A 228-nucleotide genomic window follows, 5' to 3' on the forward strand; every position below is an offset into this window, starting at 1 on the left:
GATTTGCCAGTCCACTCTGGTGTGAGGCAAGTTGCTTATTACTTTTGTGTTTTGCAATAATAAGATGATTTTGAGAAATTCCTAGAATCTCTCAGTGATTAGCAATGTTTTGCATTTGTTTTACTAGCTTGCTGTGTAAAATTTGAATACACTTAATATTTGTGATTTAGTTATTTTATGAATGTCTCTCTGGTGATATGGAGCTTCTTTATCTTCATTGCTTTTTCT

At 32.0% G+C, this 228-nt stretch overlaps 1 protein-coding gene across 1 annotated transcript in view; it reads left to right on the forward strand.

The window, feature by feature from the left end:
• The window catches only part of LOC119591368 (DNA primase small subunit-like), an 8,640-nt gene that overhangs the window by 5,094 nt on the left and 3,318 nt on the right, over window positions 1-228 (forward strand). The gene's annotated exons all lie outside the window — the stretch shown is intronic.

The sequence above is a fragment of the Penaeus monodon genome, chromosome 28, assembly GCF_015228065.2.
Source record: "Penaeus monodon isolate SGIC_2016 chromosome 28, NSTDA_Pmon_1, whole genome shotgun sequence".
In the NCBI taxonomy this organism is placed as follows: domain Eukaryota; kingdom Metazoa; phylum Arthropoda; class Malacostraca; order Decapoda; family Penaeidae; genus Penaeus; species Penaeus monodon.